This window comes from Schistocerca nitens, chromosome 1 (assembly GCF_023898315.1).
Source record: "Schistocerca nitens isolate TAMUIC-IGC-003100 chromosome 1, iqSchNite1.1, whole genome shotgun sequence".
Lineage (NCBI taxonomy): Eukaryota > Metazoa > Arthropoda > Insecta > Orthoptera > Acrididae > Schistocerca > Schistocerca nitens.
Genome location: NC_064614.1, coordinates 855,073,127 through 855,092,665, shown reverse-complemented (window position 1 = coordinate 855,092,665; position 19,539 = coordinate 855,073,127). Strand labels below are relative to the sequence as shown.

The window sequence follows — 19,539 nt, the reverse complement described above, 5'->3', positions numbered from 1 at the left end:
CAATCTCTTCAGTTCCGTGAAGTCTCGTCATCCTACAACGTGAATGGTTTGATGGTGTCCTTCCTTTGGTAAATGACTCACATTTTCCCTTCTAGAACACATTTTAGTGTGGTGTGGAGCAGACATTTATGCTTCTGTGGGTATCCCACATGGATTTTATGCCGTGTTTTGAGGATTTTCTGCAGTCATAGTGTCTCATCAACTAGCTGTAGAAGAGGGGATAACGATGTGGTTAAGAGGTGGCGTCATATTTGGCAAAACAGGTTTTCAAAATCCCTTCTCAGGAAGCAGATTTAAGTTATTAACGGTTTTCCTGCGTCACTTTAGACAAACGCCACGAGTTTTCCTTTGAATAGGCTACGTTTGATTTCCTTTCCTGGCCTTGCCCAATTTGCCTTCGTTCTCTGCCTGTAATGCACTAAAAAGGCGGTCTCGAGTGACACAATATTAAACTTCAGTCCACCTCCTAGATCCACATACACGCTCCGCAAGCTACTGCACAGTACTGGAGTGGTCCCAGGCCGGTCGGTGTACCCGTGCGGTTCTAGGCGCTTCAGTCTGGAACCGCGTGACCGCTACGGTCGCAGGTTCGAATCCTGCCTCGGGCATGGATCTGTGTGATGTCCTTAGGTTAGTTAGGTTTAAGTAGTTCTAAGTTCTAGGGGACTGATGACCATAGATGTTAAGTCCCATAGTGCTCAGAGCCATTTGAACCATTTTTGGAGTGGTCCCACCAAACGTCTCTGCGTACCCTGACATTACGTTTGTCTCTGTTGAACTATTGTTTCCCAGGATATACTCGCTGTGTTTGTTAATCGAATAGTTTTTTAGCTTTCCTTCTCCTTGGAATTTCTTGATTTCTTGTTTTCGCAGTCCACACATGCTTTTAAAATATTCCTTAAGCACCAAAAATTAAATTCAAAGGTGCTATTTGTGAAGCGAATCAAGAAAAGCACGTTAAATATAACTCTCGGAAGTTGAGTGGAAATTTTAATTACTCTCGTACTATCCAACAGCTCCACCACCTACGGCCTTATTATTATGAGCGCGATTAAATACTGAAACTGTCTTATGGTGATGACAAACATATATGTATCTACAATTATCTTTTCTTTTGCAGGTACAGTCCTACAGCGGACAGCATTAGAAGCGGCGGCATGCCGGTGGTTATTGCGAGGAAATCGTTGCTGAAAATCTGAGAGCCATAAACATCCAATTCTGTAAGGTTAGTGAAGTTCTGTTTAGTATCTCTGGCTGGCTGCCGATTCTGCCGACCTAAGCACCTCTTCGACACGTTAGCTTTGACAAGGCACCGCTAATCCCAGTGCGTATATGCGCACGTAACTTCAGTCCCGTAACGTGCCGGCAGCTCGTATGCAAAATACAGCGTGCGGCACTTCAGTTGCGCCTCCTGGAAAAGGTGAACGGCCTATCGACCACACAGCGAGCCATTACAGGTGGAGACGGCTCTGAACTACTTCTACATCTACATACGTACTCTGCAAGCCACCGCATGGTGCATGGCGGAGGGTGCTCTGTACTACTAATTTCCTTTGCCGTTCTACTCGCAAACAGAGCGATGGAGCAATGACTGCCTGCTTGCCTTCTTATGAGTCCTAATCTCTATAATCTTATCTTCGTGGTTGCTTCGCGAAATGTACGTTGGCGGCAGTAGAATCGTTCCTCAGTCAACCTAAAATGCCGATTTTCTAAATTTTCTCAATAGTGCTTCTCGAAATGAACCTCGCCTTCCCTCCATGAACTCCTGTTTGAGTTCCCGAAGCATCTTCACAATGCTTACGAGTTATTCGAATCTAACGGTAACAAATCTAGCAGCCCGCCTCTGAATTGCTTCGATGTCTCCATTTAACCCGACCTGGTGCGGATCCCAAACACTCGAACAGTATTCAACAATGGGCCGCACTATATGAGGTCTCCTTTACAGATGAACCACACTCTCCAGAAGTTCACCAATAAACTGAAGTCGACCATTCGCCTTCCCTACTACAATCATTTCATGCTCGTTCCATTCGATATCGCTTTGCCATGTTACGCCCAGATATTTAAACGACATGACTGCATCAAAACAACACACTACTAATGCTGTATTCGAACATTATGGGTTTGTCTTTCCTACTGCATTAACTTGCGATTTTCTACATTTACAACTAGCTGCCATTCATCACTCCATCTAGAAATTCTGCCTGAGTCATCTCCTATCCTCCCGCACTCTCTCATCTTTGACAACTTCCGGCCGGCCGAAGTGGCCGACCGGTTCTAGGCGCTACAGTCTGGAGCTGCGCGCCCGCTACGGTCGCAGGTTCGAATCCTGCCTCGGGCATGGATGTTTGTGATGTCCTTAGGTTAGTTAGGTTTAAGTAGTTCTAAGTTCTAGGGGACTGATGACCTCAGCTGTTACGTCCCCTAGTGCTCAGAGCCATTTGAACCATTTGACAACTTCCGGTACACCACAGCATCATCAGCAAACAACCGCAGACTGCTGCTCACACTGTCCGACAGATCATTTATGTATAGAAAGTAGTATCACACTTTCTGGGTCATTCCTGACGATACCTTTGTCTCTTATGAACACTCGCTGTCGAAGACAACTTACTGGGTTCTGTAGCTTAAGAAATCTTTGAGCTACTGTCATATCTGAGAAGCTATTCCAAACGTTTGTACATTCATTAACAGTCCGCCGTGTAGCACGGTGTCATATGCTTTCCGGAAATCTATAACTATGGAATCTCCCTGCTGCCCTTCATCCGCAGTTCGCAAAATATCATGTGAGAGAAAGGCAAGCTGAGTTTCGCACGAGTGGTTTTTTGAAGACCATGCTGATTCGTGGACAGAAGGTTTTTCCTCTCGAGGAAATTTATTACATTCGGACTGAGAATATGTTCAAGGATTGTGCAGCAAACGAATGTTAAGGATATTGGTCTATAATTTTCCTGGTCCGTTATTTTAGTCTTCTTATATACCGGAATCACCCGTGCCGCTTTTGAGTCGCATGGGGCTATGCGGTGGGCGAGAGATTCACGATAAATGTAAGGCTCCAGTGCTGTAGAGTACTCTTTGTAAAACCAAATTGGTATTCCATCAGCACCTGGCGACTTACTTGCTTTCAACTCTTTTACTTGTTTCTCTGCCCCAGGAATGTCTATTCCTGTCTCTTCCATACAGTAGTCGGTGCAGCGGTCTATGTACTGTGGTGTGTACTGTAGTACACTAGCGCTTTGCAGCGTCGATACGTTGGAAGTGTGCTTGGTTCAAATGGCTCTGAACACTATGGGACTTAACATCTGAGGTCAATCCCCTAGAACTTAGAACTACTTAAACCTAACTAACCTAAGGACATCACACACATCCATGCCCGAGGCAGGATTCGAACCTGCGACCGTAGCAGTCACGCGTTTCCGGACTGAAGCGCCTAGAACCGCTCGGCCACCGTGGCCGGCGAAGTGCGCTTGTTTCCAGTGTAAGAGAATAGAGTAATAGCCGACGATGTGGTCACTTCGAGATTGCTAAAGGTTACTTAACTGAAACAGTCGATGTATATACCTATGTTAAAATATTCCATCGTTAATCGGACGCAGAAGCTTAGTTGTATGGTAAGTTGCGATGAGGAATATATCTGCCTCTGGCCGCAGATATGATTTTAAATTTCTTTTCATTGCTTCATGATCGATATCGGGACTACTAGTCCCATCCTCAGATGCAACTGGCATATATACACGTAGTCGATATGAGGCATGTTTTTCCCGGGTTGGTAGCTCGCTGTCATCACCATCCGCCAGTCGCGTGCGCTGTAAAACCTTTGTCCACAGCACCATTCGGAAAGTGGTTGGCAGCAGATTACGTTTACAGAGAAGCGGGCAGATACGCATATTCGTGTTGGGTAACTACAATATTTATTTCACTTTAATTATTTGTTTCTTTAGCCAAACTAAGTTAGGTCTTGAGACCCTATCGTACATGCTACTGAGAACACATTTTCTAGAGCCACGAAATTTTTAGACGTGGTTGAGCCTCGGCTGTTTTCTAATAACAATAACAATGCATAGGTACATACTGACCAAAGTGTTGCAGCTAACAAGCCTGTCGTAATCTGATTTGATCCATTACTCGGAGAAATGGTCTTGAAACCCTGCAACTGTGAAGACAATGGGTTTCTTTATAATTACTTTGTATTTACCAGTGACTATTTCCTTTTACAGGGTTATTACAAATGATTGAAGCGATTTCACAGCTCTACAATAGCTTTATTATTTGAGATATTTTCACAATGCTTTGCACATACATACAAAAACTCAAAAAGTTTTTTTAGGCATTCACAAATGTTCGATATGTGCCCCTTTAGCGATTCGGCAGACATCAAGCCGATAATCAAGTTCCTCCCACACTCGGCGCAGCATGTCCCCATGAATGAGTTCGAAAGCATCGTTGATGCAAGCTCGCAGTTCTGGCACGTTTCTTGGTAGAGGAGGTTTAAACACTGAATCTTTCACATAACCCCATCACTTCATCACTGAAAACAAGTTTCGCACTGAACGCATCCTCTTCCATGAGCTGTTGCAACCGCGCCGAAAATTCAAAGCGTTTGACTTTGTCATCGGGTGTCAGGGCTTGTAGCAATTGTAAACGGTAAGGCTTCTGCTTTAGCCTTTTCCGTAAGATTTTCCAAACCGTCGGCTGTGGTACGTTTAGCTCCCTGCTTGCTTTATTCGTCGACTTCCGCGGGCTACGCGTGAAACTTGCCCGCGCGCGTTCAACCGTTTCTTCGCTCACTGCAGGCCGACCCGTTGATTTCCCCTTACAGAGGCATCCACAAGCTTTAAACTTGGCATACCATCGCCGAATGGAGTTAGCAGTTGGTGGATCTTTGTTGAACTTCGTCCTGAAGTGTCGTTGCACTGTTATGACTGACTGATGTGAGTGCATTTCAAGCACGACATACGCTTTCTCGGCTCCTGTCGCCACTTTGTGTCACTGCGCTCTCGAGCGCTCTGGCGGCAGAAACCTGAAGTGCGGCTTCAGCCGAACAAAACTTTATGAGTTTTTCTACGTATCTGTAGTGTGTCGTGACCATATGTCAATGAATGGAGCTACAGTGAATTTATGAAATCGCTTCAATCATTTGTAATAGCCCTGTATTTATATTTTACACGACGCATTTCGGCAAAATATAAATAAAAAGAAACAGGGACTGTTATCAGAAAAGTTATTTATAATAAACCAATCAATCTCGACGTAGTTGCACGACAAATGGTTCCAATGGCTCTAAGCACTATGGGACTTAACGTCTGAGGTCATCAGTCCCCGAGACTTAGAACTACTTAAACCTAACTAAGCTAAGGACATCACACACATCCATGCCCGAGGCAGGACTCCTACTTGCGACCGTAGCAGCAACGCGGTTCTGGACTGAAGCGCCTAGCACCGCTCTGTCACAGCGGCCGCAGTTGCACTACAGCCAGATAACCTGTCCTTAGTACAGTATGGCAATATTGATTATCCCACTCAGATGAAACTGAAGTGTAAGGATCTGAACTTTGAGGCTAGTTGAATGCAAATGTTACAACTGATACCATCCCCCCCGTCACTGGCTCCCTGCCATCAATGTTGGATAACCTGCAATACGCTGTCCCTTCTGTCCCAGCACGTATTAAAGACAGTGAAATACAGGACAGAGCCTAAAATCTTTCGTAATCGCCCAATCTAGCGTGAAGTATTATAAAAATCATTCAAGTTACCTGACCTATCCTTGGCAAGACAGGAAGTAATAAGTAATCTGGAGTAGACGTGTCGCCGGCCGCATTGGCCGTGCGGTCGCAGGTTTGAATCCTGCCTCGGGCATGGGTGTGTGTGATGTCCTTAGGTTAGTTAGGTTTAAGTAGTTCTAAGTTCTAGGGGACTAATGACCACAGCAGTTGAGTCCCATAGTGCTCAGAGCCATTTTTTTGAGTAGACGTGTCATATTCAAATACGTAACCTCTGTTGTGAGAAGAATGAGGGGATGCAGGGTAGTAGACAGAAATTCAACCAACAAGAGCATTGGCACGATAACGCTTCTAGAACATAGTTAAATTCACCTCAACATGAGGATTCATCACACTAAGTCACAAACATAGTGTAAAATCTCCATACAGTTTTTGATTTCCTTTGCGATAACAGACTTGAAGTCGCTAATTTTACTTACTTACTTACTAACTACGTGTTTAAGTACTATGTTTACTTATTTAATATCAAATATTGATACAGTCATACAATTTTGTACGTGTTACGTTACGAAGAAATCAAAACAAAAGTCGGTTATGTTACTTTTAACAGCCTAACTTTCTTCTCGTTCGCTTACGTTCGTCTATTTGTGTGTGACAATCTGGACTGAGCCAAATTTACGGCTAGTATTTCCATTCGGTATCCCATCGACATTGCAGTCCCTGCTCCGAGAGCCCCTGTGACTCATCGTCCTACCAGTTGCGAATCGAGCGCGAACGCCGTCTACCTGGCTGCAAAAGCCAGAAATCCCTCTCGGCTCGGCTGCTGTGCGGGATGACAGCTGTAATCTGCCCCTGCAGGCCGGGATTCGCAACCCTCCCTCCCCCCCTCCCGCCCCCCACGGCTACCGCTCTGCTCATCTCCGCCTCGCGGACACGTGCGCCCTGACAGGTAGCTCGGCTCTGCTCAGATAGTGCCGGCGGGTGCCGCGCGTGGCGCTGCGGTCTGGCTAGCGGCGAGACGGGTCCGACACGCCAGTGTGCCTCAGGAGCGGGCGCGGTGCGTTTGTGTGTGTCGTGTTGCTGTCGCGGCTCGGCGCCCGTGTGTGCGAGCCGCTTTTGTGCGCCGGCGACAGTGGCAGCGGCGTCGTTCACCGCCGCTGACCAAATACTGGACAGACCACACGTCAGCACCAGCTAGTTGCCTGCGCTCCCCGAGAATTTTTCCGAGGTAACAATGTACTCCAAGGACGGAAACACTCCACCCTCGAACAGCCAGCGAACTTGACGTACTGTTTTATTTCACGTCAACATGTGTTATCACTGGATTCACTTGTAGTAAATAAACACTTCGTAAAGTTTGTTTGTCCAGATGCTATTAACAGCGCGAAATAATAAGAACCGCAAATTTTGGCGTTTAAAAGGCCTAACCGTGGTGTTCTCGCCTCCTCGCGTGCAGCCTTCTTCTCTGGCACGAATAGGCAGTTTAATTTGTTACTAGGATACCGAACCTGCTGCCCATTAACACCACACACTTATAAAATAAACCTCTCAAATTTTGTAAATCGCGCAGGAAGTACCATTCTACAAGTAGGAATCCCGCAGTATTTTTCTTATTTATTTTCTTTTTTTTTACGATGCTGATTGTCAATTTTCTGTATCCAGATGTAGTGTACTCAATTCGTCGGAAATTAGATGCCTTTGGGGCGCGCAGTTTGTTTGTGTGTGTGTGTGTGTGTGTGTGTGTGTGTGTGTGTGTGTGATAAAGACGGAAAGAAAGGGAGCTTCTGGTATAAGGTCTAAAATGCAGATGAACTTGATTTTCACCTTTTGCTTTACTTCCTCGTAATTTTTTCACATGAGTGTATGTAAATTAAATGTTAAATAGCTGCCTTTGTTATACCGTTCAAGTAATGCACTTTTGTGTTTCGAAATAGACTCAATGCTGCAGACTTCAGTTACAGCTATATAGTATTAAGGTATTGTTATTAAGAGCTGTTAAGTTTTCCGTGGTTAAAAGTCTGTCACTAGCGTAGTAGCTATACAGTTGTCTCCCAAATTTGGATCCCGATGTAGCTTTCCTCCTCCGCCTTTTACACTTACAGCCGAAGCGGCTGATACGAGTTAATGAACAGCACCCTGCAAGTTATGAAACACTTTTTCTTACCTTTAGTACTTCATGTGTTTCCGCCGATTACACCCTGTGACATTTCATTCGTTTCATTCTTATGTGCCACACCCACACTGGTGTTTCAGCTAGCAAAAAACAGACAAATGTGTTTGTCATAGCTGCAGAATATTCTGAAAGGACACGGGTCTGCAGTTATGTACAGTTTGTTCAGCTTCGATCTATTTTTTTTTCCCCTATGAACGAAGTTATGTGACAGGCAATGTGCGTTACTCAATCCAGTCTTTCTGTGGAAGGCCTGTTCGTGTTCGCTACACATACTGCTTCCGTCAAATATTTTTCGTGCAAAAATTCTGTTTCGACCGCTACCTTCGATAGTGTTGTATTTTAATTTTGCTGGATTAACTTTCTGAAAACTTTTCTTACATATGGAAGGACGTTACCTCTTAATTTTTGCCACAAATGTTGTAACTACCAGCAGGCATTCAGCGATGACCTGCTATCTAAACAATAACGAAAATGTTGTGTGCCCTTTTCATAACATAGGTCGACGACAACGGTAATACTGCCATCATCAGCAACTGACATCTACAGACATACGTGGACACATTTTAAGCGAGGACTACCTTCCATAGGCTATCGAATTTTACGAAGCATCAGACAACTTCAGAAGCACTAGCCAAGTCGCAGACATAATTTTGGCTATCACATTCATGCTACATCCAGTTTGAGTTTTCTTCGCGTTCTGAGCTGATGGACCGGATTATTGAAAAGTGTCTTCTTTCCCTTCCATTTGTCAGTGTGTTGTCTGGAATTGGGGGAAAGTCTATCATTGGCATATGAGAGCGGATTTGCACTTTCAACATTTGCTTTACACATACACAAAAAAGCCACCTTAACTGAATGTTCGCCAGGACCGGTGAATTTTAACCTGTTTCAATATTATTGCATGCGTAAGTACTATCGCGTCCTAAAATACGTAATTGTTAAGTGTATAATGTAGTTTCGATGATTGCCCGACATAATCTGAATTTTACATGATCATACTATTATTTATTTAGTGTATAAGTCATTCTATGTCCAAATTGAATAGTAGTAAGCCGAAAGGAACAGAATCGTCAATCGCGGACTCCACGATTTCAGCAGTTGTATGAGACCTAATTTTTCAAAGTTATATGGCAAGGACTGTAACTGCAAATGTATTTCTTTTTCTTCTTATTTACTTTTGTATACAAATTTCACCGCTAAATTGAAAGGACCACAAAGCATTGCTAAACATTGCTATCTTATTAGGTAGACTGCTTGGGACGAGTGGATTCCTCATTGGAAATAGTTATAAGAGAGTTGTTATTCCGCCACCTACTCTACATCAGAACGAAACATCTAGAGAAGTTCCTCGGAACCAGATTTTCACGCATTGTTACTGCCAAGAATACAATTGTCAGTAACGAGTGAAGTTTCACTTCAGTACGCTACGTAACTGATCGCTCCTGTAAAAACTACAGGGAGATTTTTGTAGTTAAATTTCCCATCCGCTACCGAGAGTGAAGCATATTAAAGTCAATATATTTTCTTGATCTCGCCTCCCTCATCCCTCTCCTTTCAACACACTCTGCTTTAATTTTCAACAGATGCAAGAGTCCCAGAAAAAAGAATAATTCTAGTGAACCGGGTCCAAAAACGTCTATGACAGGTGTCCCTTAATTATCAGGCAAGTGCCAAAATTAAAAATTTCCTCCAAAATAGTCCTAAGTGGTAACCCTTCCGTCTCATTCCCAATGCGCTAGAATTTTGGTGCAGTGCATCAAACTCTCTAGAATTTTTTGGAACATTAATAGGTCTACTTGAAATCACTCTTACTTCAATACGAATGTGCCAAGCTTTACGACATCATATTGTCAGTTTGCATCAACTAAGAAGGGCTACATTAACAATCTGCATAGAATTCCTTACGACGTCGTCGGATAACTTCGCATGTACTACCTGGCGGAAGGTGTAGATCCAACCGGAGCCTTGTATACCGTTATTAATTTCGGTACTTTTTGAAACTGATATTCTTCACACAAGTACGTGTGTGTGTGTGTGTGTGTGTGTGTGTGTGTGTGTGTGTGTGTGTGTGGGAGGGAGGGAGGGAGGGAGGGAGGGAGAGAGAGAGAGAGAGAGAGAGAGAGAGAGAGAGAGAGAGAGAGAAATTGTAGTTCACCGACCAACGAGGCGGCTCAGAAAGTCCCGTTCGGCACAATATTGCTCGTCAGTCCATTATCTTTACCGGATTGATAGTGGGAACAGAGAACATCCGATGGTGAGCAGAGCGCTTCATCACAGTTTTAATAAACGCGATAATTCACAGAAATGTTCATCAAATCCAGAGGCAGGCACTAAAAGAGAGGCGTTATGTGTCATCGTATGGTTTACTGTTAAATTTCCAAGATTCTATGTAACGACAGTTTATCGGGAGTTTGTAATGGTAGCGGTAATGGTTCAGTCACGGACCAAGGCATTCCACAGCTGACGTGCTGGAGTGTAATGGTGACGCCTGTGGCGGACAGCTGGCGGCGTTGGCCGGTGGCTGCAAGTAGTCGCGAGTCAAGGTCCCTCGCTGCAGGCTGCTGCACTCTACGCCGGTAATTGGCCAGCCAGTGACATAAGCCCGGATGACACGGCTGCGCGCTGTGTGCACCGCCGCGGCGCGCTCAGCAGTGACGCAACACGGCACGCCGCTGTCTGTTTTCATGCGCCCCGGCAGCAGCCTTGTCCCAGATCCTCTGAATACCCTACCCTACTCTCGCCCGGCAACCGCTGCTGCTTTCGCTTAATTGATCTGATACACCCGAATGGTCGCCACGGTGGAAGTTTCCATGACCGTACTCGCTGACGAATGGTGGTCAGCATTTCCAACAGTTCACCGTGCGCGAGGCAGTATAAGAGGCACTCAAACGAAAACCAAACACCTGCCACAACGAGACCATGAAATGGTCCCATTAAAAAGTAATCACCACGTGCATTTAAACAGTTATGCCAGAGGGAGACGAGACCATCAATTCCTGTTTCGTGAAACGCAGTCGGCCGCTGTCCGATCCACAACGGCATCCATTTTTGCACTTCCTCGTCCTACCGAAACCGACGTCGACGCATGCCTATCATCAGATCGCCAAAGTTTTGGTAATCACACGGTGAAAGATCCGACCAATGCGGAGAATATTGCGTTATGAGATTTTCACTCTGCAGCGGAATGTGCGCTGATATGAAACTTCCTGGCAGATTAAAACTGTGTGCCAGACCGAGACTCGAACTCGGGCAAGTGCTCTACCATCTGAGCTACCCAGACACGACTCAGGAGAGCTTCTGTAAAGTTTGGAAGGTACGAGACGAGATACTGGCAGACGTAAAGCTGTGAGGACGGAGCGTGAGTCGTGCTTGGATAGCTTAGATGGTAGAGCAATTGCCCGCGAAAGGCAAAGGTCCCGAGTTCGAGTCTCGGTCGGGCTTACAGTTTTAATCTGCCAGGAAGTTTCAATGTTGCATTGTTTCCCAACCAAATCACTGAAGTGTAGCCTTCGTCCGATTGGCAATGTGGGGCAAGAAGACGATTCTGTCAGACAGCGTTCCTGTGCGTTTTGACTTCATGGCACGTCTTCGTTTCTGCAAAGTGTCTTCATAGCGCTGCGCACTGCTTATTGATTCCACGCTCGAGGAACTCGACGAGCCATTGAAGAAAGAGGTCATCATGACCTTGCCGGAACTTGTGTGAACAGTTTCGGATTTCTTTGGCCGGGCCGATGTTTGTTGGGAAACACTGCAACGTGCTCTGTACAGCCCAGAGCCTTCACCGTGTGAATTTCACAGCTTTGGCGACCCGAAGAAAGATATGAGTGGACATAAGCATCAGGCAGACGAGGAACTGCAAGAGTGTGTGTAATGTTGTTACCTTAATTCGTTATGCAAGCGGTGCTGCTATTCAAGACCATAAAAGTGAGTTAAAAGCTGTGAGCTGTCTGGGGATGTTAACCTTGCATTACTGAGCAACTGTTTCACCACGTATCCAGTCTAGCTTACCAAATTCCCAACCAGACTAACATTAATTATAATCTTTTAATAGTCATACGACAACCGGTGATATATATAAGAGAATTTAAATAAAAAGAAATAAATCAGTTTATATTTGGAAATTTATTTTAACATTGATCATTGAAATTTCAGCATATTAAACTTGATTCATAACTAAACTGGTGCCTTATTTAGGATTGTGTAAATGTGAGTTTGTAATCTTACGGAACACATCAAATAGGGAGCCAAGATTGGGAGACTACATACAACACTGCATTCATAAAATAACACACGAAGAACGTTGAAACATATGCAAGAGGAAATTAACCACAACCAACCGATTCAATTTTCACCCAAAGAAGTTACGTTCGTAGCGCAATCCTGTCCGTCATGAAATTACCACACACTGGTATACTAAATTCATACTAACTCTCTGTGAAATCTTCCCGAAGAGAATAACTGAGGGCTACTTTAATAATTACACCACATGCTTCACGTGGTCAACTTGGTTTACACAAAGAATGTAACTCCACAATAATTTTGGTAATTAAGATAAATTAGATCGAAAAGCAATTTACAAAATAAAAACCTCGAACAGGTTACTATCGTCTTACTATTAACCTGATGGGTCAAACAATTGTATAAGCACGTGGTATGGTCTCACAAAGTACAGTCCACGTGGGTTGAACATAAAGAAAAGTTGCTATATTGAAAAATATTGTCAAGACGAGACGTTATAATGTCACGCACATTCGCATTTAAGATTGATGATCTTAGAGTTACTGATCAACACGTGGTTCCACTTTACTCACAAAGTAGTGACAAAGCAACTACTGGAAGATATTCTGAACTTCACACTCGAAATACACTGCGTTGCAATTTAAGATAACATTAGATATTTTAGAGCTAAACCTGAAATAAAGGTGATTAAATTTTCAGTTAGGCTGAACTTAAGAAATCCATTGTCCTACGGACTTAGCAGACACGCGCTTAGCCAGAGATCTTACCACTTCAGACGCTCGCTGCGGACAGACTGCCGTGGTCCCTTGCTGAGGGAGGCTCACAAATACAAACGGAAGTGACCAGAGAGGCAGCTTCCTATACCAACATGACAAGGGACGGACAGGACCATACTAAGAATAGAAACCTCTCTGCTTTTAGAAAGCGTAGCTACCTGTTCCGACGTTGGCCCTACTGTTCTCTAGCAGACAGGGTTGTCTGCTACCATCAAGCATGCAACTAGAAATACATTTGCTCATTCATCCTCTCACACAGAAGGGAAGGGGGATGACAGTATCTTATCATATACAGTATATAAAATAAAGCGGATGTAGGTTCCATAAGAGACTGTGTGACATGAATTACATATAAACTGTGTTTTAAAGTGTAGTAGTGTGACATATCGTTCTTGTTTATGTGTAAAAGTAACATGTTCCACTACTCAGTCTCCTCCCAGATAGTCAGAAACGCCACAGTAAATGTAGAAGAGGAATTTATGCCGTAAATTACAACGGATTTAAGAAATCAACATGAAAGGAATCCAACAGAGACCTTTCATGTGTTCGGTTGTGGATCCTCCTGTCGCTGGTCGCGTTCTACGGAACAGAAATTGATCGTCTCATCTCCCACTGCGATAAACGTCTGAGTGTTTGAGGTGATTGCTTTTGAATGGAAGCATACCATGCTCCCAATTTTGCTTTTGAATGGAAGCATACCATGCTCCCGTTATGGTGAGTGTTAGGTTTTCATTTGACTGCTCACTGATACCTTGACACTCAGCAACTGATTATGTTTAGAGAAAAGGTTAAGATTAGAATCAATATAACGCAAAAGGTGTTCAGCAACTTCTTACTCCATATATGAGGCGTTAAAGAATATTCCATATCCCCTCCGTCCGGTCCCATCCCCTTCCAAGAGTAGTGGGACGTGCTGTAGAACTGTAAACGGTATTTCACAGTGATACACGGGAAATAGAATTTTTAGCTACTTTTATAAACCTGTCTTTAGGTTACATGTGGAAGGAGCCATCTTGCTTGGTGTAATATAGGTCCTCTATTTAAACATAATATTCCATGGAAACGTCAAATTCAGTTTTTCTGTTTGACATATCTCCTGCCACAAACACGAAGAAAAGAATCACCAAACAAACGAGAACACATTCTGTTTCTGTTCCACAGCAGAGCATCTAATGTAGTCTGTTTGCTTTTGCATACGACATGCTCTTGCAAGCCATTGCTAATTTAGGTGCTCCATAAGGTGTCGCCGGCCGGTGTGGCCGTGCGGTTCTAGGCGCTTCAGTCTGGAACCTTGTGACCGCTACGGTCGCAGGTTCGAATCCTGCCTCGGGCATGGATGTGTGTGATGTCCTTAGGTTAGTTAGGTTTAAATAGTTCTAAGTTCTAGGGGACTGATGACTACTGATGTTAAGTCCCTTAGTTCTCAGAGCCATTTTGAACCTTAAGGTGTCCATTCACATGCAACTATCTATCCAACATCTTAGGGAATCCAAGTTGGTCACCGATTCACTAGACATCTTTCATCATACGACCTGTCCGAAGCTCGTGATCTAGTGGCTAGCATTGCTGCCTCTGGATCACGGGGTCCCGGGTTCGAGTCCCATCTGGGTTGGGGATTTTCCCTGTCCAGTGACTGGGCGTTTGTGTTATCATCATCATCATCATCATTTGCGACAGTGGCTAGATTGGACTATGTAAATATTGGGGCTTTGTGCGGGAACTGATGACCGCGCAGTTGAGCGCCCCACAAACCAAACATCCTCATCATATGATATATATCCATTTGCCATATCACAACGGAAGACAATGTCTGCCATTTCCTGTGTGGAATAATAGCTTTCTGTTATGCTGCTAAATGCAGATAAAACTACAATGTAAAAGCATATCACAATTTTTTCCAAACACAAACTTGTTCCATTACCAGTAAGTACACCCTGCACTTATCCACAACTGTGGGTATGGTTCACATTAACAACACTAGCAGATATCCACTGCATGATGTATCCAGGACAATAGCGCAGCGTTCTCGTTTGTTTACTGCATTCTGCAGGTCGTTCGTAAAGAGCTTGCAAAACAAGATATGCGTTTTACAGTATAGAACGTGAACGAGTACTTATCGCTCTGAAGGCATGAAGTCTTGCTCTAGCCATGTTTACTGGACATTTTTATCTCAAAATGTGGAATACTTTTTTAACACCTTGTATATATGAACTCATATTTTTAACAGTATTACAGCTAATTTATTCCTCCACACACCTCATTGTGTCAACAGACAGCGCAGACTCAACATGGTTCCCGCAACCACCGATCGTGTCCGGCGCAGCTTGTTTTGTTTCTCAGTGAGATCCCGAAAGTAGTAGATAGCGGAGCTGTTCAGGTCTATGTCTTGATTCGCTTCTTCCATACATTTAGCACTGTCACTAGTAAACAAACTGCGTAAATACTGAATGTTTGAACGGATATGTAAGGGGACTGAAGACTTCCTAGAAATCCTCGGTATTTCGTTGTTAACAGGGAGCATCGATAGAAGAAGAAGCGGCGTACCACAAAGACCTCAACAGCTCACCATGTATACAAATGACCTGGCAGATAACGTCTGAAGCGGACGACGCAGTTGCATACATTAAGCTCACATCGTTAGGATACTTGAATATGACAAACGCCTGGGGCAAAGATTGGCAACTGAGACCCACTACAAGTAAAAGCAGTCTAATGGGCGTGAACGAAACCGTCAGCCATCGTTCATTGTCGGTGATCAGTTTCTGCAAAGAGCCACTAGCGTGCGGTACGCAGGAGTATCATCCCGAGGAATTCAAGGGGCAACGACCACACAAATCTCAACGTAATGAAGACAGACGTCAGGGAGATTTATTGGAAGAAGTCGCTTACAGGACACGCATTCCACCAATTCTTGAGTATTTTTGGACAGTCTATGGACCTTACCAAATTGGATTGTCGAAATTGATGGAAAAGAATTCAAAGATGAGCTACACCACTTGTCACTAGACGCATATCAAGGGTTCAGTTCTGGGCGGATGACTGTTCCTCTCTCACTCACTCACTCACTCACTCACTCTTTCTTTCTTTTTTCTTTTTCTCTACCCCTACCCCTCTTCCTTTCTGCCCCCCATCCGTCCTTCACGCACATACAAATGTAGATTGCCAACACATTCAATTTTAGCGTGCAACAGATGCATACGATTAATAATAATAATAATAAAATTTATTAAATATTTTAGTAAAATAATAATAATAATAATAATAATAATAATAATAATAATAATAATTTGTTGAGATCAGTGATTAGTAAATGTTTGTAGCGTAAGGTCCAAGATGGTAAATGAAAACAATATAGCACTTGAAAGGCATTCTTCGGAAAATATGTTATTTATTTAAGAACCTCAGTGGAAACAAACTCTCACAACCTTGACAGTGCTATAATTTATACGATACAAAATCGAATTGTGCATTCACCATTATCAGTTTTCACTCAGCACTAGGGCAATGATCATAGGTCTGTGGACTACGCCTATGGAAGCTGTGAATGAGAGTATGTCGTTTTTTTCTGTCTTAATCGCATATATTTGGGAAGACTGGGACTTTTCCGGGTGTGAAGTGTTTTTTTTTTTTTTTTTGTTTTTTTTTCCGCGGTATTCCCTTGCTGAACTTCCGATGGTTTCCCTGTTCTGCCTATGGACTCTCAAACACTATGGCATTTGTTGACAACAGATGTTGTAGTCCTGTGGATGTGCACCCCGCCCTTGTATTCGCGCGTCGGGATTGTCCAGGCACCAGTAGAGATTTGACGAAAATGCCCAACAAACTCTATCGGAAGACGTTACAGGAAAAGCGTTGAATATTGCAGACAGAATTAGTCTGGAAATTCAAGAACCCCCATTCCACAATGTATCAACTTTTATTGAAGAGCTGAACTAATATAATGCTTGAACACAAAAGTTTATTAACGAACATCCACAGCTAAAGAACTTTATTTCACGAAAAAACACCACTGAATCGGTATGGTTACTTTATTTAAAGAGCGAAACCGGCTGTGCTCTTTAGATGAAGTAACCGTACAGCTGCCGTGATGCTTTTTACTCGGCTTAATATAAAGCTTCCGTTTTTTCAGCCAAGTCAATTTGTCGAATTGGTACGTTGTTTCGATGAGTGTCACACCAATCACCTTCCGGCGAACATTCTGACGAAACCACTCACATGAAAATCCACGAGTTTTACATTATAATTATTTTACTTTTTGCAAAATGCATTTCGCGTTGTTATTACGAGGCTTCCGAGAGTTGTACGTGAGAAATATTTTCCTTTCTACAAAATGGATTTTGCATTTTTATTAGGACGCTAAAATTAGAGAAATTCGGGGTTATGCAGATGAGTATTGATCATTGTTCTTCCCGTTCATCGTCCTTACATTAAATAAAAGCGGAGAGGGTGGGTGGGGGGAAGGTGAGCGGCGGTGAACCACGTGCCCTCTTCCGCACGTACGGGGTTTCCATCGCACTGTTGATGGCAAACTTTAACGGCTACGAGCTTTTTCGAACAGTCAAAATCTGTTAAGATTTTCAGTTTCACCATTCAATATGGATGACTGCTGTATCTGAACAAACGAGACAATAGACTTCCCATCAGCAAGGCTGTATACGCACTGAGGTACTAACTATTAACGTACAGGCATGGTATTACTGTTTGATCCAGTTACAGAAATTGTTTCGCTCCGTACAATTCTCCCACTCATTATATGACGAATGATAGTATCTTCCACACAGTCCCCGTAACGCAGCCGGTCAAGACGACAAAAAATGGTTCAAATGGCTCTGAGCACAATGGGACTCAACATCGGAGGTCATCAGTCCCCTAGAACTTAGAACTACTTAAACCTAACTAACCTAAGGACATCACATACATCCATGCCCGCGGCAGGATTCGAACCTGCGACCGTAGCAGTCATGCGGTTCCGGACTGAAGCGCCTAGAACCGCTCGTCCACCGCTGCCGGCTTAAGACGACATTTCCATACGACGTTCATAAACGACACCTTGAATTTCAGCGCGAAATTAGCAACACATCATACGCTGAAGTGTTTGTTAGTGCAGCATTAAAACAATACACTGTTTCGGCTGTCAAAGTATTGAAAATAAATGCTACTACGTTTCTTCTTACGAAGTGAACAACAAAATCAATAGGACTAAAAGAGAAGTATTACACAGTCTAACACGGGAGAATACGTGAATTAAACTTGAATACAATCGATATTTCGATTTCGAATAGACGCTACCTACTGCTTTAAGATCGTTTACGATGCTACATTCTTTCAATCAATTATTCCTGAAGTATCGTTACAGCTGTATGACTATTTCTGTGTGAAAACGAATTGTACTAAACGAGTGGGTGACGCTGACTACTAGGAAGAAAGCCGCTGTTATCAGCAGAAATACTTTCGGCTACGGTCTTCTGCACATGTAAAAAATCAGGTTTGACAAACTTAAAAATGAAATGAATATCCGTCTCCATCGTTAACGGACGCATGAACCTTCGCACTTGACCAAGAACGAATTTCAGTACTAGTGGTAGATAAAATTTTCATCGCCCGAATTTGGCCAGCCAGTACACACTACTCAACCAGAACATTATGACCACCTTCTTAATAGCCAGTATGCCCACCTGTGGCACAGATAACAGCGGCGACTCGTCGTGACATGGAAGCAATGAGGCCACGATAGGTCTCTGGAGAGAGCTGGCACCTCATCTGCACATGCGAGTCACCCAATTCCTGTAAATTCCGGGGAGGGATGATGAACTCTTACGCAACGTTCAGTCACTGCCTAGATGTGTTCGATCGAATTCATATATGGCGGGTTGGGGGCCAGGTCATCGATTGGAACTGTTCCTCGAACCACTCCAACACACTCCTGGCCTTGTGACATGCTGCAGTATCTTGCTGAAAAATATCACTGCCATTGGAAAACATTACCTTCATGAAGGGATGTACGTCATCTGTAACCTGTGTACGATATTCCTTGGCCATCATGGTGCCTTGCACGAGCTCTACTGAACCCATGGATGCCCATGTGAATGTTCGCAGAGCGTAATGGAGCTGCCGTCACCTTATCCCCATCCCGCAGTACAGTTGTCAAGAAGCTGTTCTCCTGGAAGACGACGGATTGACGCCCTCCCATGCCCATTATGAAGAATATATCGGGGTTCATCAGACCAGGCAACGCTCTACTGCTGTACCAACGTCCAGTGCCGAAGGTCACGTGCTACTTTAAATCGCAGTTGCAGATGTCGTTGTGTTAGCATTGGCACCTGCTGGGTCGTCGGCTGCGGGGGCCCGTCGTTAGGACTGTTCGGCGCACTGTGTGTTCAGATACATTTGTACTCTGCCCAGTATTACAGTCTGATATTAGTTCCGCCACAGTTCGCCACCTGTCCTGTTTTACCTGTCTGCCAAGCCTTCGACGTCCGACATCTGTAATGAGTGGTGAGCGCCAACCTCATGACGTCTGAACCTGCTTTCGCCACATGTTGACGTCACTCACTACCGCACTTCTCAAACACGCGACAAGAAGTGTAGTTTCCGTAACGCTCCTGCCGAGCCACCGGGCCATCTCAATCCG

General features: G+C 44.0%; 1 protein-coding gene across 1 annotated transcript in view; it reads left to right on the top strand.

Moving 5' to 3' along the window:
- Positions 1 to 6,735: 6,735 nt before the first annotated feature.
- LOC126209561 (uncharacterized) overlaps positions 6,736 to 19,539 on the top strand; it is an 811,828-nt gene continuing 799,024 nt past the window's right edge. The window contains exon 1 of the mRNA XM_049938895.1: positions 6,736 to 6,948. The gene's annotated coding sequence lies outside the window, so the exon portion shown is untranslated. The remainder of the gene's footprint in view (positions 6,949 to 19,539) is intronic.